The sequence below is a fragment of the Panthera pardus genome, unplaced genomic scaffold (assembly GCF_024362965.1).
Source record: "Panthera pardus isolate Hobbes unplaced genomic scaffold, ASM2436296v1 HiC_scaffold_10, whole genome shotgun sequence".
Lineage (NCBI taxonomy): Eukaryota > Metazoa > Chordata > Mammalia > Carnivora > Felidae > Panthera > Panthera pardus.
Genome location: NW_026526655.1, coordinates 85770855 through 85796908, shown reverse-complemented (window position 1 = coordinate 85796908; position 26054 = coordinate 85770855). Strand labels below are relative to the sequence as shown.

The window sequence follows — 26054 nt, the reverse complement described above, 5'->3', positions numbered from 1 at the left end:
ACGGCATGGGGTCTAAGTTTTGGAGTATATATTTTTCTGATATTGCAATTAAAGTAAAATTAAAAAGAAAAGACTCCACCTTTGCTCTGAAGGGATTGGTTATGTAAATATGGAAGGGATTTCCTGGAGAATACAGCTTTCTACTGTATGGTTAATTAAATAATCACTCAAAAGCTTCCAACGTGACGCTTCTGTCGTAATCCAATCAGGTTACATAGGTCCTAAACAAGAAAGATATTTTCCACATCTGGAAGTCAGCAATTTAGCAAGTACTGCACATTATTAACCGATTCAGAGCCCACTTCCCAGGGGAATTTTTTTTGAAGTTTAAGTGTTCTTAACCAATGCTCTGCTGTTTTGTTAATCAAAAAGCTGGTTTACACTGCACGTAATTGGAACTAATATAGAAGTAAATAAAGACAGCCAAATTTGAGGATGCTGAGCACAGGCATTTATCGGAAAAGGAAGAAATCTCTTAGCCTCCAATGGTCCAGGCTCAATTTCTTAAAGAACTGTGAGACTTTTTTTTTTTTTTTTTTTTCTTAAGAGTGAAAGTGCTTGAGAACCTCAGAGCACAAAATAAACTTCCAGTCCCAACAGCCTTTGGACTTCCTTGCAAAGGTAAAGGTGGAGGTGTCAGGAGGATTAAACCACCTCACCACCAGTTTTTCTGCTTTAATATTGTTCAGTGTCACAGCCCTCTGTTTTCCGTCTGATGAAATCTGAAACAAATAATACCCTGATCCAACACTAGACTTTTACTTATATTAAGATAAACTGCTTTGAATTGTGCTTTGAATGTGTGCCTAAAGCAAGACTTTGAATGCAGGAGTCACTTGCAATTGCACGCAGAGGAGGGAAAAGCCACCACTTGGGTTGCCACATCCATAGTCCCAGAGGTGCAAGTCTTTCTATTTTGCATATTTGGGGGGAGGGAAATAACCATCTAGCATGACCACAGCCACTTCTTACTTTAAGATGAAAAAAAGTAAATTTTCACAGTTGTTTACAGAATCATCTCTTTCTTAACTTGATTCTTTATTACAATGAGAATAGCTACGTAAATTAATTTTCTCCCCCACACCATTACAGATAATTTACCTACAGAAGAGGAGCATTCAACATCATCATTCTAAAAGTGAATTGTAAAAAAAGAAAATTAATGATTTCCTATATGGGTTAGAAATATTTAAAATTTTAGTTTTACATTGCTTTTAATAGTACATATTTATATTAAATATATGTCTGACTTATCAAGTTCCTCCCCTGAGATTTAGCTGTATTATTAATGTCCTTTTTCTTCCTCTTCCCACTTCCCCCTCCTTTTTATTAAAAAAAAAAAAATGGAATCCAGCTTTCTCTAGAAGTTTGCTCTTCAGCCTCTCCTCTCCCATTCCCGTGGAAGAAGGATCCCACTGCAAAGGAGTGATTCCAGGCAAGACCCCACTGCTGGAGCCCAGGTAGTCCTTGGAGGGTTACAGTCTCAGACACACACTCACAGGCAAAAACCTCAGGTCAAAGGATCTAAGAGAAGGGCTAACAAATCACTTGTCTTTATTATGTATATTAGTGTCAGGTTACTTAGGATCTGACTTTAAAAAAAAAAAAGACTGAAGTATTTCCATTAAAAACACCTAATCATCTGATTACTCTGGGCTCAGTAATTGTTCAAGTGGCAGGAGGCAGCCCCAACACTTAGCACTGGGAGTTCCGACTTTCAAGTATTTGGTTTGGGGTAAAAAAGCAATCTTTCAGGTTCCCATTAAGGTGTATGTTGGGATGAGGGCAAGGGAAGGGTCTCAGCGAGGGGTGAGCGCGCGGGCAGGTTGCCCCCCGCCCCTGCCTGGCACGCCCCTGGCACTCCCCTCCTCATTTGACCGAGAGTTCCCACCGACGCACTGGCGGGGAGACGGGAGGAAGCCGAATATAAATTTGTTCCGAACACTCCCTGAGTCCGAAGGCCAGGTCGGGGACAATGGTGATCGTGGGATCAGCGGGATGCAGGAGGGCTGGGCGCAGGGAAAAGTCGAGAGAGGACTGGTGCTTTCGTCTCCTCACACAGCAAAACAAGTCCTGCAAATGAATCGTTCCTTCCCGATCTTTCTTCCCCATTAATAATCCATTTCGAGATTAGCGCAGACGAAGGGGATTAAAACAACAGATACATGTAAATATGAAATAATATTGCAATCGACACTGGAGGGAGGAAAAACAATTCTTTAGGGTTTCTTTGAGTAAAATAAACTGCCTCCCTCAGGATTCCCTCCACCCAGTCAGGGTAAGAAGATGCACTTTTGTTTTCCAATTTCCTTCAGCCAGGACCTGGTGACGGTCCCCCTCTTCACCTCACAGTCTGTCAATTTCCTCAACTTTCACAGCAGATTCCACCCCCCCCCCCAACCCCCCAAGCCCCCAGCTCCGCTTGCCGGCCCAGAAGCCCAAAGAGATACAATGTTTCTGCCCTTGAACACACAGGCTGTAGAAGGAATTCGAATTTGGCCACAGCTAATGATTTTTTTTTTTTTAAAGCAAATTCTGTTTATTTTGTACCATGTGGAGAAAATTTAAAAAAAGGAAACTATTCTCGTTTTGAAAACGGAATTGATCTTTCATCTAGAGGAATTATTTCAACCCTGGGTTGTTACGCAGGAGGTGGGCAACTTCTTTTAGAGTTGCAAGCAAAGGGTGATAAAGGAGACCCCTGGATTGGGGTGTGTGTGGAGGGGGTGGGGGGGGGGGGCGGCAGGGGTCCAAGCCAAGCCAAACGGTTTTCTCACGTGCAAACTTGCAATCCAATCCATTCGGAGTTGAGCCTAGGATAGGAGGGGAAAATCTATTAAAAAAAAAAAAATCAGGAGCATCTCTCAGAGAAACCCTTTTCAACAAAATCAAGGACCAGAGAACCTCAGACCGACCCTAACGTTCCTGCTGTGAGGCCCGCGGGCTATGGAATCACGCACGTCACCTGGCCCCAGCAGGGCGGCCAGCTGAGGGGGTTCTTTTTATTTTATTTTCCTTTATTTTTTGAAGTTAAGGCTGAATCTCGGCTTCAGTGCTTTTGCCAACGTCTCCACTGACAGGAACCAGCAAACTTCAGGACTCAAATGAGCGTCTTAATTTATTGATGCAAAACAGGTCTGATTGTCGCCCCCAATTCTCGGCGCGCTCGGTCCCCCACGCCCCCAGCTTCGGTCCCTCCATTTGATCTCAGGGTAAGGCCCCGCCGAACGGGCGGAGGAGCACGTGGGGGGGAGGGGAGGGTCGGTCCCCGCCCGCCCTCCCCCGGACCTGTCCCCGCCCGCGAACCCCGCGACCCCCGCCCCGCCGCCGGGTCAGCTGACCTGGGTCGCTAGCTAGCTTGCTCCCCGCCCGCCGCCCCGTTTCCGGTCCCCGGGGTCCGCGAGCTGCGCAAGGAGCGGGAGCGGCCGCAGCCGGGAGGTGATGCTGGGGGCTGATTACCATGAGAAAGGCTGTGCCTGGAAAAGCCTCCTCCACGCGACTGTCAATCTCTCTAAGGGAGGGGGGGGGGGGCGGGGACGGAAAGGGGCCCTGTAGGAGTCACCAGAAAACTTGGAGTAAGTTGGATGCGACGCAGGCCCGAGGAGGTGGCTTTCGCCTCAACTTGGAAGGCTGTGGCGTTAAGGGCGCGGACGCCAGCAGCCTCGCCAGGGAATTAAAAACTCAAAACCCTTCCTTTCCTCCCTCCTTCTTGCCCTCCTGTCAGCCCTCCCAGCCCTTTATCCTTATTTTCTTGAAATTCTTTCCCAATTGCATTTCCTACGTTCTCTTTTCTTTTGATCTGGTTATCTTCCTTTTGCCATCTCTTGTTTTGTTTCTTAGCATCCCCTCCTCTCTCGCTCTGATTCTTTTGTGCCTCCTTTAAGGGTCCAGATTTATCATTTAGTTTTGAAAACACAGTGTTTAATATGTAATTAATCTACCAGCGGGAGGTCAGGGACGCCTTAACTAAAATAACTCCCTGGGTCATCAAGTTCACCAGGTGTCAGTGCCAAGTAAATCATAATCATGATCATAAATATAAATCAATAGCTTAGTAATCAAATGGTTTCTTATTCTGAATTGTATCAGCTCAAACTGACTTTTTAAAAGATACAACCTTCCTGGAAAAATTAATAAAATAGTTGACACAGGGAAATTATTGACAATTAAAACTGTGAAAAATTTTCATTTACAGTGATATTTTAGCAGTGCTTAATGGACTTTAGGAGTTATAATAGGTAATTTAAGGAAACTTAAACTGTGCTTTATCTTTTAATGTCTATTCACAAAGTGTAAAAAATTCCCAAGGCACTCTCCTCCCCACTCTCCTCTCTCCACTTCGGAGAGAAACATCATGTTTATTTTGTACTTGCTAAACACATTCACAACTTGAGTTGTTGGGTTGGTTTCTTGGCCAAGTTGACCCCTTCCCTGGCAGGTGAGTGAGCATGGGGCCGTGTAGGTCATGAATGTGGCTATGTTTTTTGTTTTCCTTATTTTTTTTTTGCTTTTTGTTCATTTTGAGCACATTTGTTGTTACTTATTAAAATTCAGAGTTTGCACTTGTTTACAATTTGTTTACTTTGTTGCATTTTTAAAACTTGTTAGAAGTCAATTGAACATGTATATTAAGCCCCTTTTTAGGCCAAGAAAAATGAAGATGCATTAGAAAGATGCCTTTTATGCTTCATAATTATTAATTGACATTTTATGATGAATAATTAATCATTTGAATAATTTTGGTATCTCTGATCTGAACACATATTTGCATATCTAATGCTTGATTTTAACTGTGTTTTTTTAAAAAGAATTCATTCTCTCAGGACAAAGAAACAAAGTAACATTCTAATGTAAAATTTCTCTTTAACATTTGTGTAAGTTCATTGAATTGTATTATTCTTTCTAGATATCCATAAAACTTCTTAACAATTTGTAAACCACTTATGTAGCAATCACATACAAACATGTGACAAAACTACAATTAATTAGGAAAAACAGTGCCCTATGTAAAATCAATTCGCTGTCCTCCCCAAATGCAGAGATGTGCACTAATTATGCACCATATTTTCATACTGGGATTTGATCATTGAACTTCTCGGTTGTCTATTTATACAGGTCAAAAGTGGATCATTGAGGCAGTTGACAAATAATTAAGACGTGGTACTTAAGGTAATTTTACATTATTTTTTTTTGCTTATTAGTATGTGCACTGGTGTAAAGTTATTTCAAAATGATCACGCAAATATATCCCTGGAATTTGTATATCCCTGTGTCAGTTGAAGTTCAAAGTATCTATTTTGGATACTAACAGTGCAGATGATTACCTGTATGATTACAGGCAATTTTCTCTAAATTTGTCTGCTTATCAACAATGTGGGTACATTAATAGTGTTCATTCCTTAGGGCTTTTATTGAGAATTTAATGAAGTAATACATGAAACGTCATTATGGTGTAGCTTTATTGTTATAATGAAAAATTGAAAAAATAATGTGGAGCATACAGATCAATTAAAGACAGTATAAATTAATTTTGACTACCAAAAACAACTATTTAACTTTTAGTATCATTCATAATTTTCCTATTGAGAGATGAGTACTATGTCATTAAAGTGAAGAAATAAAATGGAAAACATCATAAGATTTATGGCTGGTTTATGATTCTTTAGACCTGTTCAAAGGATGTGTAGCCACAGACGTGAGAATAAATACAGTATTTCTTTATTATGTTAGTTCAGCAGTTAATTTATTGTATTCAAGATGGTCATAATTTGGTTATAAATATCAGACTTCTTTTAATCCAAGTGTTTAAGCTTGAAGTTTCTCGTGTTCTTTAGTAACACGAGTAATACTGTCTTTGAGTGTAAGGGTTAAATGTGCAAAAGCTCAGAAGCGGTCTTGAGTAAGAATTGTGAGAAAAAAAAAAAAGGCAAACTTACAAATTTGGAGACCAGGAATTTGGCTGTCAGACCGTTATTTGCTGTCAGACCATTCATAATGAACTGAACATTCCCTTTTGGAATTGTAGTTATCCTGGGGTTTGTGCTAATTCCAAGTACCTATAGTGGGGGAGAAAATCAGTTTATTAAATGGAAAATGAAATTCCCTAGCCTCTTAAATATCCACAAGGCCAGATTTTCTTTTTGATGCAAAAGCTGAAAAATCAATGCAAATGCTAAGGGGAAAAAAAACTATTGCGATTTTTAATCCCAACACTGATGGCTTTTTGTTGTTGTTGTTTTCTCTGACTCCTCAAAACACTGAAAGTGTCCCTTAATTGTTTCCTGTCTCTAAGGACCCATTCCGTTCTCCTCATAGGTCAAAGCCACCAAAAGGGCCATTTGGACATCAGACTAGGGGCTCAGAGTGACCTGTACCTTTTACTTTTTCCCTTTTTGAAGGGAAATGGGACCAGCAATTGTTTGTACCTACAGATTGTCTGGTGACCTGGAAATAGCTTCATACTGCTTTGTGGTCTTCTTTAATAGTCCTTATTCTGTTAAGAGGTCAAAGTTATAAACTTTGTACTCTACTCAGTTCTAATGTACTATTCGGGGGTGATTTTTTTTTTTTTCAGTTATTTCAGATACTTAAATGTAAAAACCTTCTTCTCAAAAATGATCTTCTTCATGATAATCACAACTATGAAATGGTAATAGCTAAGGAAAAAAACCCAAACCTGCTTCTCTATGCCTGGCAGTTTTAGATGTGACCTAGAGAGAATTGATGACTTTCTCTAGAATTTAAGTGTCTGGTTCGGTGTGGACCTTTGAATGTGTCAGGTCCATCTTTGTGGCCAAGGCCAGGCACATCTCACTCAGTATCATCTCACCTTTCGAGATATACTTCTGAACCGCTTGTGCCCACCCACCCTGCGCCCTGCATTATGATCGACTTCCAATCTTCCTGGATGAGTGGGTTAGTCCTTGTGTTTCCACGTATGGCTTATTTTGCCTTTTGGACCTAATGCTTCGGCTCATTTTTCTAGTTACAACGTTGGCTCAAGTCAAACACTCAGGTCAAATGCTTTCTCTAGCTTTGTTGTCTGTTGCTTCACAGTTCAGTTCGGTCTTCTCTCCAGGACCCCCAGCTCAGGGAAAGCTCCCATGCGTGGGTCCCTTCTGGCTCACCCTGACCCCAGTGTTGCGCCGAAGCACAGGACAAGTCAGTGATGAAGATCATGAATAGTTTTTATTTTCCGTACAATTTCTTTTGTCACTTGTTGAGTGCAAACTGAACATCAATGTATTTGACACTAGCTTCTTTATATTCTCCTCAATGATAGCATATTATAAAGGCAAAGATACAAATGTTGAAATTAGATGAATTGGATTTGATTTCATGCATTTTGTGTACTAATTATATATTGAGAACAAGATATTAAACTCCTGTGAACCTCATTTTAAAAATGAGCAAAAGAGGGGCACCTGGCTGGCTTGGTCAGTAGAGCACGTGACTCTTGATCTTGGGGTTGTGAGTTCGAGCCTCACGTTGGGCATAGAGATTAATTAAGAAAAATAAAAAGAGCAAAAGAACACTTAGATTTAAGCTAGTTGTGGTGAAAAAAAATAACAATATATGTAAAATGTCTGATTCAGGACAGGCATATCAGTACATAGGAAAATCTGGGACCTATCAATACATAGGAATTCCTGGGTAGCTCAGTCTGTTGAGTGACTTCTGATAGTGGCTCAGGTCACGATCTTGCGGTCATGGGTTTGAGCCCCACATTGGGCTCTGTGCTGAGCTGCTGAATGCAGAGCCTGCTTGGGATTCTCTCTCTCCCTCTCTCTCTGACCCTCCCCCACATGTGCACACATTCTCTCTCTCGAAATAAAACAAACATTTAAAAAATACATAGGAGTTTTTTCCCATGAATTACCTGAAAAACATGAAGTTAAGTTATAAAAAAGTAGAGTAGATGTAGCATATGCTTAATTATTATTATAATTATTTTATTGTTATTTAATTGTTTTAACTATCTTATGATTTACTAGGAATTATTTAACTGGTTCTTTCATTGTACAGAAATCAATGGTCACTGATAACAAAGTTAGAAAACTACCATGGAATTTCTCAATTTGTAGTGGGAAAGGTCAGGTGTTCATGATAATAAACATCACGATACTAGCCCCTGAGACTCCATTTTTCACATGGCCATTTGTCATTGTAAGGAAAAATATTTTCCCACCTCATTCTCTCCGTATGACCTGGCATGGGAGGAAGTAGTCTTGTAGCCAGTTTAGCATGGCCAGGAAGTATCAGAGATCCTATTTGTGCTAGGTAAAAAGAAGAGGCTCTTAACACTGTCCAAAGCTCTTTACTGACCCTCACCCAAACTTCGGAAGATTGAAGGGATTGCGGAGTGGGTAGAAGGGATGTAATAGCACTGAGAAATTTTCCTGCAATATCTTCTTCCCATCCCCCCCAGTCAAGTGCTGAAACATTTACCTAAAAAAATGAAAATAAAAGTAAGACTACGTATGTAGCGCAGACATTGCTTCACTCTCCTGCCTGTAAATCTGGGAGTAGGGTTGTGTCAGCAGGCCCTGGCATGATCTACTGTGTATGTGACTTTTCTACCCCATGCCCTAGAAAGGAGGGCGTCAGGGGAGGACTGGGCCGTGGACACAGGGACAGAGCATATTTTTCTAGTGGTTCTACTACTGTGCAAACCAGGCTTCTTTCTCTCTCTCTGGAACTGACTTTGACACACACACACACACACACACACACACACACACACACACACACACACAGTCTGTTCCTATTAGGTTTTTCCTTGGCCATTGTGGAACCGTAAGTATGGCTCCTGTGGCAAAGGGGTATTTTTTCTGGGTTGAGGGAAGCTGGTATTTCTATTGTTCTTGGCACATGGCTAGTACCCTTCTAGACAAGAGGGACAGGACAAAACTGAATGTTCACAGAAAATTCTTGGCCTTTCAAAACAAGAAGGAAAAATTAAAACCTCATTCTTTTAAAGCTTAATTTATCTATCTCATAAGTATTTGGAATTTCAGTTTAGAGAAATCAGCATGATCCTGAGGTGTATTATTACCTACTATCATCTGGCATTTATATAGGATATTGAAAAGTTATTTACAATAGTTTGCCATGGTCATTAGGTAAAGATGATCTCTACTTCTACTAGGGAGGGTTCTTGTGTGCTTGAGGAGAATGTTCAGGATTGGGTGAAGTATGTTTTGCAATTTGAAATCACTTTGAACTTTGGATTTGGGGCAAAGTAATGTGTTTTATGATACTGAAGCAAAACTATCACTTGGAAAATTTTTTGAAGTTTATTTTGAGAGAGAGAGAGTGAGGGAGCAGGGGAGAGGCAGAGAGAGAAAATCCCAAGCAGGCTCTGCACTATCAGCATAGAACCTGACATGGGGCTCGAACTCATAAACGGTGAGATAATGACCTGAGCTCAAATCAAAAATTGGCTGCTTACCCAACTGAGCCACCCAGGCACCCCATCACTTGGAAATTTTTAATCGTTGCTTCACTTAGGATCTTTAAACAGTAATTTATTTGACAAAGGAAGATGATCTACCCCTGATGTATCTTTCCCGATCCTCTAAGACAGTGCCTGTTATATAGTAAATATTTGTTGTCTTTTGTGGAATCTGCCGTTCATTAAAAAGCTTTAAAGGGAAGTAAAGTGAGCTCCTGTTTCACACTTGTAACGGCTTGAGATGAGCACGAGGATAGATGAGGGTAGCAGGCGGGGACCATGGACACTTAGACTCACACACTTCCTTTTTATCAAGTTAGGCTGGCTTATTTCCCTTCCGCTGTATCAGCTTTACACGTGGCCTCAGATAAACGAAGGAGCATATGCAGAATTATGTGTATATATTTGTCTTTCTCTTTAGATGGCTCTGATGAGCCTTCTCGTGGTTGATTTTTAAGTAAATATATTAAAATTTAATAAGAGGTTTTCTCTGAAAAAGGAAAGAAATCATAAGGAGGAAATGGACCGGACTAGTACAAGTATGATTTGCTTATGCCGCCAAGTGTGAAGTTGCACTTGAGAATAAATGATCTCCTCACCTGCTAACACCACACAAGAGCTGAAGAAGGAAAACAAAGAAGGTGTAGGGTTGTGTTTTGTTTCTCCTTTAAGTAAACGAACAGGCTCCATCAGCACAGGGGTAGATGATTTTCCTGCCAGGAGTTTCATTTTCACGTAGAACAGTAACTGGTTGCTCAAAAGTCCAGAGGTGAAAAGTATGAGCCCTATTTACAATGCTTTGCTTCTCCAGTACCCTTCCCTCTCTCTTCTTCCTTCCCCTTCAGGTCCTATTTCTCAGGGCCCTCACCTCCTCTTACCCTTGTTTTGGTGTTCTCTGCTGAGAGGAAAAACTATCTTCCAAAGTTAGCCTTGTCCACAGCCTTCAACAGGCTTAGCTTTTTAAATAATAAGCTATGATGCTAAGATTAGAAATTTCCACTATATTGCAGAAAACTGCCCAGAGGAAACAGAATGCTTACGTGAAATATTATAAGGAAGGCCAGTTCAATACTATTGCTGTCTGCCTTGTGCCTAGCATAGAGCTTGGTGGCTGAGAGGTTCTGAATAATGTCTGCCGAATGAATGGATGCTTGCATGCATGAATACTGTATAAAAAAAGCCAGACGTAAGACAACAGATGCCATTTGTGCCACATGGCCAATAGGAGTTAAAAGGTATTAACGTAGGCACAAAAATCACCTGTGGTCATAAACAGGAGTCTGGCATTATTTTCGAGTGTTGAGTATTTTATTTCCAAAATGAAATACTGAAATCATTTGCCAAGCAATAGAGATATAACAGTCCCTCAGTCACTCACTTGCAAAGGAAATTTTCAATACAAATAAAGTCATACATATTTATACTAGGGTAATTCAAAATAACTTCCTCACATAAGCACTGCTACGTTCAAATAAAATCTTGCCAACACTTCTGAGTACATTGCTTTAAGAAAAAAAAAATGCTCCCTGTAGCGTCCGAACTATTTAAAAATCTTGCCAGCTTCTTCAACATACATCAGTTATCTCTCTTTAAATCACTGACAAGAATTTAAAAACTGCTTCATCAGAACAACTGTTACCCTTTCTCATACTCTAGTTAGAACCTGATCTTCTAAAAAAGACCATATTTACAGCTTCTTTTGAAATTTTGAAACCATTTGGCTGATATGTTTTTGCTGCATTTTCTTTCCCTGATTTAATTACTGGGGACATTTGCATGAAAACAGGAGGACAGAGACATAAGATTTTTGTCTTATGAGTTCATCTGTTTCTGATGCTTATTCCCCACCTGAGATCAGTGTTTGTTTTATTATAATTGGGAATCCAGGAGCAAGATTAGAAACGAAGTTGTTGGAAATGAAATAAAGTTCAGAAATAGGGATATGGGAGGCTAAGAGATTGTGGATGGTATGATAATGAATTTTCTTCTAGGTTACTTATTTAAGAATAGTCCTCAAGTCAGTGACATATGGCGTGTTATTGAAAAGGTTAAAAAACCAAGGAGCTTAAGGAACTGGGTTGTTTGTGCTTCCCTAAGAAAACCACACTCAGGTAGCCACTACTCTGTCATAGATGCTAAGAAGCATCGGAGAAAATAGTGAAGGAGGCGAACCCAGGTCATATAGGAAGTCTAGACATGGCCATCGGAAGTGAGGAAGGAGATAAAGCCGAATGGCCCACTAATTCTGACCACCTTGCAAATGCTTGTGATTTTTCACAGGAGAATCAGAGAAGACTATCGGGAGGAATTCAGAACATCTTCACCTGGATTTTCATGGGTATGTAGAAATGTACATGGTTAGAGCTGAAGGGATAATCTAACTTTTGACTTTCTCCTATATTCTGCAGCTTATTGAAGGGCACAACTGTCCATCCCAAGTCTTCCAAGCCCAAATCCTGGGGTGACTTTTAACTCCTTTTAAAATTTTTTTTAAAAGTTTATTTATTTTTGAGAAAGGGAGAGAGAGAATGCATGAGTGAGGGAGGGGGGAGAGAGAGAGAGAAGGAGGGAGAGAATCCCAAGCAGGCTCCATGCTGTCAGCAACAGGAGCCCTCTGTGGGCTTAGACCCACGAACTGTGAGATTGTGATCTGAGCCGAAATCAAGAGCCAGACGCTTAACCCGCTAAGCCACCCAGGTGCCCCTTGACTCTTTTCTTAAAAAAAAAAAAAAAAAAAAAAAAAATCCATATTTAATGAGTCAGCAAATGCTAACGATCTTACCTCCACAAGTTCCTGACATGTGCTCACGTTTCCCAAATCCTCCACACTTTCATCTTACCCTATTTCAGGTACTCGTCATCTCTTTCCTGGAACGCTGTGCCCACCTCCCGACTGGCTTTCCTGTTTCCAGTCTTTCCTCCCTCGTATCTATTCTCCATCACCGGTATGAGTCATTGATCTGCAACAACATCTTTCTGACTGTGTCACCACTGAGCCTACAAACCATCAGCAGTTCCCAATGACATGACTGTGGTATTCCTCAAACTCAGCGAACCTCAGAGATGGACCCCTGAGGGTGGGTGTTTAAATATTTATGAATATTGTTTTGAAATGATAACCTTTCAATTAAACTTTGTACCTCTTCCACAGTTTTGGATAAAATCGAGAATCAAGAAACCGGGCCAGTTTAATCCTGCCTGTCCCCACGGTTTGAATACTGCAGCATTTCTTATGCCTATGCCATAAACCACAGGTTCTTTAGCCAAGCACATGAGGCTCTCTTGGGTGGAACACATTCTCTTCTTCATTTTCGTCTCCTGCCAATCTTCAAAGGGCACATTACCCTTTTGTACTATTGCTTGTATTTCCCCTTAAACAAGCCATATTATTTCCAATGTTAGGGCCTTTGCACCTATTCTTTTTACTGGGAGTATTCTCTCCTTTCCCTTCATGTGGCTGACTTGAGCGTTCATTCTTTAACTCAGCTCACATGTCATCTCCTCCTAGAAGTCTGAGGCTGGCTCTTCTGTGTCCTCACAGCACTTCACACTCTGCACTGCTGTGTTGCCTTTATGCGTCTTCTTTCAACTAGAACAAGGCTTCTCTGAGGCCAGGGACACTGCCTCTTTCATCTTTATACTCTCGTCTGGTCCGAATGTTCTATCTCCCAGAATCGATTTATTGAAGGCCTAATTCCCAATGTGATGGTATGTGGAGGTGGGGCATTTGGGAAGTAATCAGGTTGAGATGAGGTCATGAGGGTGGGTGCCCAAGGTGAGATTAGTGCCCTTGTAAGAAAAAGGACACAGAGAGCTTGCTGTCCCCATGCACAGTGGCTGTCTACAAGGTAGGAAGCCAGTTCTCACCAGGAAGTGAATACACTGGCACCTTGATCTTAGAATTCCCAGCTTTCAGAGCCATGAAGAGTAAATGTCTATTGTTTATGCCACGCAGTCTATGGTATGCTGTATAGTAGTCTGAGCTAAGGCATACCCTCGACTCCTAGTAAGTATCTGGCACACGGTGGACACTTAAAAATACATTTTGAAGTGAACGTGAATGTCATGGTAGGAGCTGATTTTCACTGCTGAACAAAGAACACCAAGCACACGCATGTTCTGCAGATGATGCATTTAGCCACAGGAGCAATGCAGCTTCCCTGCACTTCATATTAACAGGGGGCCCCCCCAATCGGAAAGGTCTCATTGTAGTTTGCAATGACTTGTATTTAGATTAGACAAGCATTTGTGAAAGTATTCAAATAAAAATAACTTTCACATGTAAAACATTTTCAAATTTCAAAGCTTTTGCATATGTATTATCTTCACTTGATCCTTACAATAAACTTTCAGGGTTGGCAGATATTATTATGCCCCATTTGGAAAAGGAGGAAATTAAGATTTTGATGGAGTCAGATGAAATAAACCCATTTTGGAAGCCCCAAGTATGTTTCAGATATGGAATCATCTTTGTGAAACTGGCCAAGGGCAAATTTAAGTACTCTTTTGTGAGAGGTGAGGAAACAGAGTGTTGAAGGGACTGGCTCAGAGTCATAGCAGAGTGCCATCAAAATGGAGTTGAATTCTGCCCTGTGACTTAGCTTAGTTCTGATACATACATGTACAAATATGTGTACACATTAGAAAGGGAGCCTTGGTTTTAGGAGAGCAACCTGAAGAAATTTTTTCTCTTCTCTTCCATAACTGGTTTGTCACTTGTCTTTAGTACATAAAGGCACCAAGTCATAAACAGTTGGTCAAGAGAGTGGTTTGGGAACAAAATTGGAAAATTATTTGGGTTTATTTGAGATGGGAGAGTAGGGGCACCCGGGATCATATAGATACTGAACATTGAAAAATAATTTTTTCCTTTTGTCATGAAGTCACAAAATTATTAGTTTTAAGTAAAGATAAGGAGGCTAGCTCAATATATTCTACCTATAGTTTTCTGGACTTTTTGCTGATGAATGTGAAGCCCAAGAAAAGGTATATTTATTATAGTTCTGTTGTTGAATGAAAATGCTACTTCCAGTAAGGGGCTGTCTTTTCCTTCTGTTTACTTAAAATTTTATAAAGCAAAGTTGGCAAATACTCTTTTGAAGGTAGAAAAACTTCACATGTTAAGATGGTAGATAAAAACATATTATTTGTGCTTCAATTCTCTCTTGAGAGGCCAGTAATACAAACTAAATTCTGTATATACTATGAAACAACAACTGAATGCAAAGATATTTATAATCTTCCTCCTACCTACCCCTAGACATTGGTTAAATGGTTTTTGAAAGTGTGCCCTTATGTGTAAATATGTTAAAGTTTAATTTTTCTTTTTAAGGTTTATTCATTTTTCAGAGACAGAGAGAGACAGAGCGTGAGCAGGGGACGGGCAGAGAGAGGGAGACACAGAATCGAAATAGGCTCCAGGCTCCAGGTTCCGAGCTGTCTGCACAGAGCCCGACACAGGGCCAGAACTCACAGACTGCAAGATCATGACCTGAGCCAAAGTCGGATGCTTAACCGACTGAGCCACCCAGGCACCCCAATATGTTAAAGTTTAAATGTGTTTACTAATGCATCAGGATTATTGGCCAATTAATAAATTCAAATATGTGATGGGGCACTTCATGTCCTAAACAAATGAACTGCTTGACAATTACACACGTGTATCACATATTTATTCATTCAGCAAATGCTTACCAATTCCCTACTATGTGTTGGACTCCATGCCGAGAATAAGGATACAGACCTAATCGTTGCAGGCTGGCAGGGAAGACAGATTGTGCGTGATGAATGCTATTGGGAATATAGACAGCAGGCCATCCAGCCAAATGATAGCTACAAAATAAAGTGAAGGCAAGAGTAGATCTTCCTAATGCACAAAAGGTCAGGTCTTTGAAATCCATTAACCACCACTGAAATTAGTTTAAATCACCTGTGACATGTTATAACCCTTCCAGGCTGGGCTAAAGGCATGTTGGGACCTCAGAGCAGGCTCGGAGGGAGTGAGGAGAAAGTCTAATGTCAGAACTTCAGGGAGGGAGGCCAATGTTTCAACGACAGTAGCTGGAGGGCTTTGATGCACAAAGTTCATGAGAGGCTGACCTCAACATCCAGGGCTCTTTCAGGTGCTCAGTGGCTCTTCTTGCCAAGTATGAGGCAGTACCTCTTACTTTCTGAGGGGTTCTGTTTCAGTGGAAGTAGGACTCCAATCAGCTACTGGGTCTCATGGATAGGCTCTGGTGACTGACAGGAGGCTACTGGTAAGGGCTAGACAGATTATCGGGGGAGGAGCCTTAAACTGGGGTTCAGGCCAGGGCACTTGTTACAGGAGAGAACCAAATGATGAAATGGGCACCAAAGCAGATACAGTGAATAATCAGAAGGGATTGGGTATTGGGAGCTGCTCCTTATGAGGCTCTAGGGTGTCTTGTGCTCCTTAGGTGTCAGGCTCGGTCTCTCTTTCCTCAGTGCCCTCGTCCTGCCACCACAGCTGCTCTCTCTCTCTTTCTCTCTCTCTCACCTATTGGTTTGTATTCGAATACTATCTGTGATGCCCAAATATTGAGTAAGGCTTCTCTGTACACCAAGAGCAATTAATAGCTTCTGAGTGTGGATTTGGCTTTTGTGGAGACAATATTATTTCAGTGTCAGTTCATTAGAACACAGGTGGTGCCTGGGTTTTCACTGCAAAAGGTATGATGCTTGAAATTTAAACAAATATAAACAAACAATTCAGTATTTTGATTCATTTATTATTAACTGTAATGGCTATAATTTTTTTAGCCTAAAAAACAAAAAAAAAAAAGGATAGCAAAACTATAAAGAAGTCTTTAATTAGTAGATTGTATGAATTTTGTTTCCTTAGGTATCTTTACCCTTTAAAAAAATTTTTTTTAATGTTTAATGAGAGACAGGGATGTGAGTGGGGGAAGGGCAGAGAGCGAGGAGGGAGAGAATCCCAAGCAGGCTCCGCTCTGTCAGTGCGGAGCCCAATGTGGGGCTCCAACTCACCAAACCGCAAGATCATGACCTGAGTTGAAACTGAGAGTCCCAAGAGTAGGTCCTTTAAATGACTGAGCCACCCAGACACACCCCAGGCATCTTTACTCTTAACTTGTGAGAACGAAATAGTACATATGCTTATCTAGTTACCATGTAGGATTAAGTCTTTAGAAATAGACCCAATAGATTTAAGTTTATCATTTGTTTATGTTTTTGCTCAACTTTATTTTTTTAAAACTCACATTAGAGATGGGACTTTATTTTCTGTTTGAATGTAAGTTCATCTTATATCCATGTTTCCAGGTATGCATGTATATGTGTGTGTGTGTGTTTTTACTTATATATGCGTATTTATATATGTATTTATATGTGTGTGTGTGTGTGTGTGTATATATATATATATATATATATATATACACACACACACATATTTAAAAGTGGATCTACACAGCACATGCTTTAACTCGACCACTTACCACTTGGGCAAGTGATTTTAGCCAAGTCCCTTACCTTCATTGGGCCTCAGTTTCTATGTGTAAAAACATAAGATAATAGCACCAACCTAAGGGGACCATGATTTAGAGCAAATGACATAGTGGGATCCAAGTGTGTGTTAATTATAAAGTGCTAAAGCAGGTGCTTGGTATTTATATTCAGATGCAGGTTATGCCCACATCATTTATATTAAAATATGAATGTGTTCAAAAGCTCAACCACTTCCTGAGGCAAGAAATGTGAAATGGCAATGACTAAAAGGGTCAGTGAAACTCTTGGCTTCTAACCAATCCTGTACAAAATCTTTCCTAACCACATATTTTAAAAGATGAGGAAAGATAAAGGAATGAGAACTGCCCTTTTTCTCTAACCCTTAAAATATTTTTTTCTTCCCAAGAAACTGAGCTATAAGAAGCTTGAGGCCTAACTCCAAACTGAAGGTGGTGGTCATGCAAAGGACTGCTTAGAATGTTGTATTTATGAAAGTGAGGTGCCATGAATATGTACTCGTATCAGACAGAGGTGGACATGATCAGAACAAGCTTGTTCACAGAGCCCTTCTCTCTCCTTGGCCATGAGTCACAAAAATCTGACATCTGGATGTGAAATGCTTCCTTGAACAAAAGTTGAAATGCGTGTGTGTGTGTGTGTGTGTGTGTGTGTGTGTGTGTGTTCAATACGTAAAGGAAGAATGAAATTGAGACACCAAACCCTTTCATTGACTCGAGTTTAGGACCAGATTTTAATAACACAGCTGTCCAGATGTGAGACACTAATGAGAACATAAGGAATTCCTGGATAGAAAAGGGATGGTTGGCCCAATGGCCTGTCTCCTTCAAGTTTATTGCAACACACCTCTCTGTGTTGTCAGCATATCTTCCAACCCCCTTGCCTACATAAACATGTCCAGCTGTCTCTTAAACTCATTTTTACTTTATGTTTCACTCAATGGACTTATTTGGTAATTTGCAGTGTTTTCCATATGCTGGTAGATCTTTGGATGAAGTGGTCCTACATTATCCCTACTTCTTAATTAATTACATGAAATATTTCAGTGACGAAATATAGCAGATACCATTGGAAATTTGGAAGAAATCAAATATACCTACAATGAATTTAGAAAGAAACAAATATAATTTTGCTATATAATTTCATTTTTCTTAAAGATGTGAAGATGTAAGTGGAGAGTGACAAACGTGGGTAAATATAAAAACTTTCTTTCACTGTATTAGTTTCATTAACAAATTTCTTAGCAAGAAGAAAATGCTAAGCTCAGCTGATAAAATAAAGAAAAGGATTTGATGTTTTATTTTCATTGGGGTAAAGCCATATTCCAGATAATATTTTACTTCCTTAATTATATTAATATTTCAGGCTAACATAAATTTCAGCTGAATTATTCAAAAAGTAAAATCAGTTCTCTGATTCAGTATAGAAACAATTTTACATTAAAACCCTTTTCTCAAAATTTTCCAATTTCCTGAGGACCAGTGGGCTTGGGGTAAATTCTTAGGTTGACCATGGGTCCTTCTGATTGGAAAATACACCTGAAAATTTCCTTTAAGGTTTGATGGGAGCTCACAGAAGTAGAAATAACAAAAGGATGCTGAGGGAAATTAATGAATAATTAGTATATCATTTAGCTGAATATTTCGCATTCTCATTTTTAAATGGCATGATTTTAAAATTATTTCAATACATGTGTGTTGATTTGATGTGTGTGTAACATCAAATATTATGATTAAGTGCCAGTTGTAGTCTTTTATTGACAAATACTTGGGGTGACCAACTTGTCTAGACTCACCCTGGCATTTCCTGGTTTTAGCCTGAAAGTCCCACTTGCTGTGAAATCCTCCAGCTTCTGGCAAACAGGTACTTCACAAACACATATGGGGGAAAAAATCTGCCACTAAGATTTGCTTGGCTTTGGTCTGTATACTCTTCAGACTCTGGGAACCCAAAAAGCAAAGTGTTACATCAGCATTAAGGATTTTACTCTCTTGTTATAACAGCCTGTGTTAGGGTGTCAGCGCCTTGGTGACTAGGACGAAAGACGATCCATGTGATTTTTTTTTTCTTTTAAGCTGTTTCTAAGCTCAGATGCATGATGTTTTCTTTAAGAAAAGAGAGAGAGCGGAAAGCTAGAAAATGTTTAAAAATCAAACCTATTTTCTTCCAAACTTTTCACCCCCAACTTCCTTGCTCTCTGGACACACTGTAACATACATCCTAAATCTAGCACCTTGAACAACCTCCAAAATCTCTGAAGCATAGCAATAGCCTATTGTCCAAATTATGGTAAGGAAAAAAATTATCTACATTGAGTGATTTTAATCTGACTTATGTGCCTCACAGCTAAAGGGATTCTGTGAGTATTTTGCTACTTTTAAATTTGTGGACAGTGACTTCTGAACTTTCTCAAGGAGGAGGTCCAACAAAAGAGCATGCCTGAATCTACTTCTTAATGATTTTTAGCTTCAATGAAACCGTTTACAGGATTCCTCTGCCTAACAACTGCTCTGCCAAGCATTGTATAAAATAGCATTCTGCATGGTTAGATGATCCCATGGAAAGTGACCAAAAGATTTTAAATAGAGAGGAATGTAACCAGCCACTCATCCGAATTTGTGCATTTTTCATGTGTGTGCTGTGTCTCTGTGGAAGCGCCTTGTTCAGTGCTCGTGCGTGTGTGTGCATGCGTGTGTAAACACGTAGCATTTAGCTACAGAACAGAATGTGTCACAAATTTCTTTCCTGGTCACCATGCTGCATGACTGATCCATTTCATGTGATGTGTTTAGTATGGTTCATTGCCCACTGGTCTTATTATTTAACAATTTGCATTAAATTGAATTTTCTATTTACAGGTGTAAATGGAAATTTTGGCTTCTGAGAATTTATTATTTGCTGGCCAGAATGTTCTTGGTTGACTTAGCTCTGCCAATACTGGATTGCAGATACCTGGAATAAAGTTTGGGATATTTAATTAGAATATCATCATAAAAGAACTTGTAATTTTTATGGCTAAGCTTGAGCTACCGAGGCCAGATCAGTATCATTAGTCTAGGAGACATTTACCATCACTCTCTAGAGGTTTTTAAAAAACCATGTGTATTTCTTGATGGATCAGGGGAAGTTAAATTAGTGATAATGTGTATAAATTACTCAAAAGTTCAAAAAGCTTGAAACCTTTATCATCTGATATAACATTTTGTTGATAACTGGACATTTCTCACTTTAAACTCTTGGCTTCCCACAGATTCAAGGAGCTAATACTTATTGACTGTGTACTGTTTGCCAGACTCTGACTCCATGCTTTACCTATCTTGTTTCATTAAACCCTGAAAGCATCTCGTGAGGTGAGCACTATGTTTATTACCATTTTACAGGAAACGGATGTTTAAGAAAGATCACAAGCTTGCCTGCACACGTGCCCAGTGAATGGCAGGGTCACTCTGAAGCCTGCTTTCCAGGCCTCTGATGGGTGCAACTCCTCCATATCCATAGTGATCTATGAGATCACTATGTCTCCTTGTTCTCTGGCCCCCTTTCCCATGTCCTGGCTCCCACTTGTCCTCTCAGTGCTGCAGAAGACACTAGCTCCATTCTCTGTCTTGGGCTTTGGACGAGTGGTTCCATTCTTACCCTCTGTGCCTGCCATACTCTTAGTTTTGTGAAGTTTTTGTTTTCAGCTCTAGCATTGGAATGGTCACCAACGTCACTATCTCTACTGGATCTAGCAGAAGTCTGGCCAAACTCCTAGGACATTGTGTGTATGTGTGTGTGTTTTCATATTTTTATTTTTAGTTTCCTTCTCTTTCTTTTTAAAAACAGATTGAGATATAATACACATACCATATAACTGATCCATTTAAGCCCTCAATTCAGCAGTTTTGGTATAGTCACAGATACATACAACCATCACCAGCGTCAGTTTTAGAATATTTTTGTCTCCACAAAGAGAAACACTATACCCTTTAGGTCTTACTCCCTCCCTTGATTTCTCCATCTCCCTCAGCCCTAATCGACCACTAATCTACTTTCCATCTCTGGGGATTTGCCTATTCCGGACATTTTATGTAAATGGAATCACATAATACATGGTCTTGTGTAACTGGCTTCTTTCGCTTAACATAATGTTTCAAAGATCCTACATACTGTAGCATGTATCAATGCTTCATTCCTTACTCTGACTGAATAGTACTCCATTGTGTATATCACCTTGTATTTTTCTGCTTGGGTTGTTTCCACGCTTTGGTAATTGTGAATAGTGCTGCTGTGAACTTTCATGTACCAGTGTCTGTTTGAAAATCTCCTTTCAATTCTTTGGGGGTATATACCTAGGGATGAAATTGCTGGGTCTTGAGTCTATGTTGCACTGTAAAAATTATTTTATTTTATTTTAATTTTTTTAAGTGTACTTATTTATTTTGAGAGAGAGTGAGGGGGGAGGGGCATGTAGAGAGAGAGGGAGAGAGAGAACCCCAAGCAGACTCCACACTGTCAGCGCGGAGCCTGATGCGGGGCTTGGACCCACAAACCGCAAGATCACTACCTGAGCCAAAACCAAGAGTTGGATGCTTAACTGACTGAACCACCTGGGCACCCCTGTTTTTTTTTTTTTTTTAATTTGAGAGAGAGAGAGAGAGAGAGAGAGAGAGAGAACATGAGTGGGGGAGAGGGGCTGAGAGAAAGAATCCCAAGCAGGCTTCCCAAGGAGCCTGATGCAAGGCTCAATTCCATGACCCTGGGACCACAACCCAAGCTGAAATCAAGAGTCCGATGCTCAACTGACTGAGCTACCCAGATGCCCCTATGTTACACTTTTTGAGGAACCACTAAACTGTTTGCCACAGCAGCTGTGGAATTTTATATTCCTGTGAACAATGTAAAATGGTTCCAATTTCTCCACAAACTTGCTATTTTATGTTGTTTTTCTTGTTTTTGTCAGTGGTGGTGTTGTTTTTTTTTTTTGTTTGTTTGCTTTTGTTTTTTTGATTGTAGCCATTCTAGTGGGTGTTAAGTGGCCTAATATTTAAGATCTTTTAGAGACTTTTCAAGAAAGCTTTATACTTTTGTGTTCTCAAGATTGGTTTATAACTCCCGTAAGTTATTTGTCATCATATCCTATAATCTCTCTCTCTCTCTTTCTTTCTCTGCCTCTTTATCCGTTTCTTAAAACCAGAATGGACAGTCTTGTTCCTTTTGTATTTTTCCTGGTCTCAGAACATGCTTGTGCTGGAGTGAATAAAGGCATGGGGTGACTTGTGAGGACAAGGAGTGCTGGGAATCAGCATTTCTGTGTAATCCCTTCCATTGTGCCAGACACTGTTGTAGCACCAACATGTCTTATCTTATTCAATTTTCACAAGAATGGTAAGAACAAGGTGTTAATTTCGCAGAAGAAGAAACAGACCAGAGACAATCTCTTGTCACCCACCTGAGCAGAGCTTGACTTCAGACCCAACCCTCTCTGAATCCAGGACCTGTGTTAATTTCAGGACAATGTGCCACAAGAGGAAAAAAAAAAAGACATGAGAAGGACCATTACTACTCTTATTCTTGTTACTGGGACTACCTCCTCGTATTGGATGCCTCCTGGTGCCATACACCATGACAGCTAAATTTTGGATACCATCAAATCTAATCACTTTAAGAATCCAGTGATTCAGATGTTATTATTATTTGAGAGAATGAAACAGTCACTGAGAAGTTAAGTAACTGCCCAAGAACAAACAGCAAGTAAACCATGAGCTCAAAACTGGGTTGGCTTCATTGCAAAGTGTGGGTACTTCTGTCAATGTAGGAAAACGCATTTAAGATCTGGAAGTTTCACCTGGAAACCTGAGAGTTGTGAGATAAGTCAGGAAATCAGGCAACCAGACTGCTCAATAATTTTTCCAGATAATTTTTCCAAGTACTTTTGTTTTCTTATTTGCTTCCAGTCATGATTTTGGTGGTGTAGATATTCCACTAAATCTACGTATTATGAAAAAGTACTCCACGATCCTAAAAAAGAATGTTCTGCTTATTGGCTTATTCCCTATTATGTTTTAAAGCATCTTACCTATATAATACATGTAAAATATACTACATCTGATCAAACCATTTTTTTTTTTAGATTATAGTAGTAATTTGGCTACTCTTGCTTTTAACAATTTGAGCATTCATTCAATATTTATTCCACATAGCCATTTTTTCTTTTACTGTGTAAATCCTACCTGGAGATCTACGAAATACTGGTAAGAGTCTATGGTAAAGATAAATAAGGAATATTATAACTAGCATAGAAGATTTTAAAACTATACTCTGATTTTATACTAATTTGTAGTCTCTGATTTAAGAGGATTATCCTAGATCACTACTAAGCTGTTAAATGTCGGGAAACCTCTGCATGGCAGTATTTTGGGGCCAGGTGTAAGTGGAAAAGAAGAGGCCTCAGATGACTTTAAGTAATTTTAATCAATATGTTTTCTCATTCCCGGTATCCTATTTTGATGTTTCACTCATTCTTCTTGTACCATGCTCTTCATTGCTCTTCATGCCTTTGTCAAGGATTTTTTTTTTAAACAGAGACCTAGGTTACCATTTGGCATATGTCTCCCTTGTCAGTGACATCTTGAAAATTAAAAAAAAATAATACCTCCCTCACATGCATCCATTCAGGTTGGCTGCCTGTAACCAACTGCGCCATGCTTCAAAATGTGTCACCTTATTAAATTCTGCAAATTGTTCTGAACATTGTCTCTATAAATGTTTTGGAAGGGCTTTACTGTCAGGTCAGCTTTCTAAGGGCTAGAAATATGTCAAACCTGGCAGCCTTACCTTTATTTAAGAGCCAAAATACAAATAAGTAGATTACAAAGCAATCAATCAATACAGCATTGCAGGATGTTATGGTTGGCATTGACCTCGGAGTTCGGCACCCTCATTTTACAGATGAATAAACTCATCCATAAGCTCTGCAGGAGATGGGGTTCGGCCTTGATTCAGTTACAACTAGCTAACCTTGGACATGCTGCTGTGCCTCAGTTTCCTCATGTGACAGGGAGGAGCTTTCCTTTTGTTAGGTAATCCCTCAGGCATTTTCCTACTTCCAGTTTCTGTGTGTCATGACAAAATGGATTGTATTGATGCATTTCTAGTCCTTAAAAAAGTTTCTTAACTCACACAGAATAACTCTTCTAATCTTTTATGGGGCCTCCTTATATATTCTCTAAAAGTTGGACACATGAGCAATTTATAGTTATTGGGAAAATCGTAACTTTTATTCACTGTCAAAAGAATAAACAGACGAAGATCTTTTCCCTGTTCTGAGCATTTCTTCACTTTTTTCCCTCCCTGGTTTGTTGTTGTAGGGTTGCTTGGGGATATTAGGTTACTGACCTTTGTTTTTCTTTCTACAAGAAGCTTTCACTAAAGTATTTTTTGGGGGGGTGTCGTATAAGAAACAATGACTCTCACATGCAAGTAATTAAATGGATGTAAGGCAAGAAAAAAAGTGGCACAAATTTGAATTGATGAATTTTCTTTCTGGAAACTCATGGAGCCTAGTCTGAAAGCTGTGTGCAAGCATGCACGGGCTTTCTGAGAATATTTCCTCTCTTCTGATACACTGAAGTCTCTGGGTGAGTTTAGTTCCCCTGTAAGGGCTGAGCAGGCAAGTTTGGCAAACAATCTAATCTGATATGATGCATGCTTTTCTACTCAACTGTAAAAATCTATTTCATTCAGATATCACCTGCTATTCTTATGGCAAGTCTTTGGAATAGAGATCCTAAATGTGTCAAAAATATGTAATGCATTTATGATAGAAATAAATAGAGACGAGGGTGACTTCAGCTTCCTTTCACATGTGCTGGCCAGCACTTGCAGAATTCAAAGTAGGTTATGTTAGCCTTCCCACTTTCAATGCCTTTATGGATGTGGTGTTTATATACCCTAGATTTTCCAGGGCAGCCCTGGGTTGTAAATATTCTGTCCTGTTGTTCCCATAAGTACAATCATACTTGTCAAGCCATGTGTCATGAGTTTCGGTTTGGAAAATACAGGCGCTGTATGTCCATCAGAGCCTGTTGCTCTGGCCTGATGCCTGATGCTGCTGCTCCACTGTGCCCTACCCCTAGCCTACTTCCCGTACTCGTCAAAGGCTTGTTTCAGTTTTAGTCCACTTGCTCTCTCTGCCTCATGTCTAGGGGACAATGTGAACAGTAAACTAATCTGTGTTAATGGGCAAGCTGGGGAAAATCAGCAGGAGAGGATCTGCCTGGATCCTCACATCCCAGAATGTTCTGTCTCCATCCAGGTAGCTTAAGGGGCACTTTGGAAATTGTGCCTTCACTTCATTTATCTCTAAGACAAAGTTGTTCTGCGGGTGGTTGGTGGGGACAGATACCTTTTTTTTTTTAAATGTTTATTTATTTTGAGAAAGATAGAGAGCATGAACAGGGGAGGGGCAGAGAGAGAGAGAGAGAGAGGGAGAGAGAGAGAGAATCCCAAGCAGACTCCAAGCTCAATGGGGAGTCCAATTGAGAGCCCTAGGCGGGGCTCCATCTCACAACCGTGAGATCATGACCTGAGCCGAAATCAAGTGTTGGACACTTAACCAACTGAGCCACCCAGGTGCCCTGGCAGGGCCAGATTTCTTTCTTTTTTTTTTTTTTTATGTTTATTCATTTTTGAAAGACAGAGACAGAGCACAAGCAGGGGTGGGGTGGTGAGAAAGGGAGACACAGAATCTAAAGCAGGCTCCAGGCTCTGAGCTGTCAGCACCAGAGCCCGACGTGGGGCTTGAACTCATGAACCTCGAGATCACGACCTGAGCCGAAGTCGGTTGCTCAACCGACTGAGCCACCCAGGCACCCCGGGACAGATTTCTTAAAGAGGCAAGAGCTCCCATGTTTCACTGCAAAGATGGCTTCCACCCTGTTAATATCTTTGGCTGGCTTTGCATATGTGTCCCAGATACGATTGAATCTCTGTAACAGTAGGAGAGGAATAAAAGGCCAGTGTGCCAACTTTACTTTTCTGCCCACAATAATTTCTTCTGGTATGTGTACACTGCTCAAATGCTCTTTTTACAAAGTTGGAAAGCAAAATTGTTTTA

General features: G+C 40.1%; 2 long non-coding RNA genes across 2 annotated transcripts; one reads left to right on the top strand and one right to left on the bottom strand.

Moving 5' to 3' along the window:
• Positions 1-1335: 1335 nt before the first annotated feature.
• On the bottom strand, positions 1336-3451 carry LOC109270675 (uncharacterized). The gene is made up of 2 exons (XR_008424583.1): positions 3342-3451; positions 1336-2813 (listed from the first exon to the last, which is right to left on the bottom strand). It is a non-coding gene; the product is annotated as an uncharacterized LOC109270675 (long non-coding RNA).
• LOC109270653 (uncharacterized) lies at positions 2821-25349 on the top strand. The gene is made up of 7 exons (XR_002081611.2): positions 2821-3212; positions 5116-5169; positions 9954-10095; positions 11735-11792; positions 12305-12531; positions 20208-20307; positions 22134-25349. It is a non-coding gene; the product is annotated as an uncharacterized LOC109270653 (long non-coding RNA).
• Positions 25350-26054: the final 705 nt, after the last annotated feature.